Below are 1386 nucleotides of genomic sequence, written 5' to 3'. Positions count from 1 at the left end.
CCAAACCCAGTAGTTCTGGTTCCTTCCGGTCTCTCTGGGCTGGTGTCCTGAGCAGACCTTGGGTGCAAGCTTAGCAGGCAGTCCCACAACACACAGAGGAAACCCCACTCCCTGGTACTCTAATAAGCCCAGGATCACAGGATCCCAGAATCACAAGGATCATAGAGACAGCTTGACTCTGAGGAGTTCTGACACAACCAGGATCACAGGAAGGACAGGCTCCAGTCAGACTTAGCAAGGGCAGGTAGCACTAGAGATAACCAGATGGAGGGGACCAAGCGTAAGAAAATAAACAACATAAACCAAGGTCACTTGGCATCATCAGAACCCATTTCTCACACCATAGCAAGTCCTGGACACACCATCACACCAGAAAAGATTTAGTTATAAAATCATTTCTCATGGTGAACATACAGGACTTTAAGAAAGACATAAATAGCAGCCTCAAAGAAATACAGGAGAACACATGTAAACAGCTGGAAGCTCTCAAAGAGGAAACACAAAAATCCCTTAAAGAACTACAGGAAAACACAATCAAACAGGTGAAGGAAATGAGCAAAACAATCCAGAATCTAAAAATAGAAATAGAACCAATAAAGAAAACAGAAAGAGACACAACCCTGGAGATACAAAAGCTAGGAAAGAAATCAGGAGTCATAGATGCAAACATCACCAACAGAATACAATCGATAGAAGAGAGAATCTCAGGGGCAGAAGACACCATAGAAAACATTGACACAACAATCAAAGAAAATGCAAAAAGCAAAAAGCTCCTAACCCAAAACATCCAGGAAATCCAGGATACAATGAGAAGACCAAACCTAAGGATAATAGCTATAGAAGAGAGTGAAGATTCCCAATGTAATGGGCCAGTAAATATCTTCAACAAAATTATAGAAGAAAACTTCTCTAACCTAAAGAAAGAGATACTCATGACCATACAAGAAGCCTATAGAACTCCAAATAGACTGGACCAGAAAATAAATTCCTATCATCACATAATAATCAAAACATCAAATGCACTAAACAAAGAAAGAATTTTAAAAGCAGTAAAGGAAAAAGGTCAAGTAACATATAAAGGCAGGCCTATCAGAATTACACCAGATTTCTCACCAGAGACTATGAAAGCTAGAAGATCCTGGTCAGATGCCATACAGACCCTACAAGAACACAAATGCCAGCCTAGGCTATGATACCCAGCAAAACTCTCAATTACCATAGATGGAGAATACAAGATATTCCATGACAAAACAAAATTTATACAATATCTTTCTGCAAATCCAGCCCTACAAAGGATAGTAGATGGAAAACATCAACATAAGGAGCAAAACTATATCCTAGAAGAAGCAAGAAAGTAATCTTTCAACAAATCCACACAAACCTAAT

Source organism: Mastomys coucha, unplaced genomic scaffold (genome assembly GCF_008632895.1).
Source record: "Mastomys coucha isolate ucsf_1 unplaced genomic scaffold, UCSF_Mcou_1 pScaffold4, whole genome shotgun sequence".
NCBI classification, from domain to species: Eukaryota; Metazoa; Chordata; class Mammalia; order Rodentia; family Muridae; genus Mastomys; species Mastomys coucha.
The sequence above is the reverse complement of the archived record's forward strand: the minus strand, read 5'-3'. Positions refer to the sequence as shown.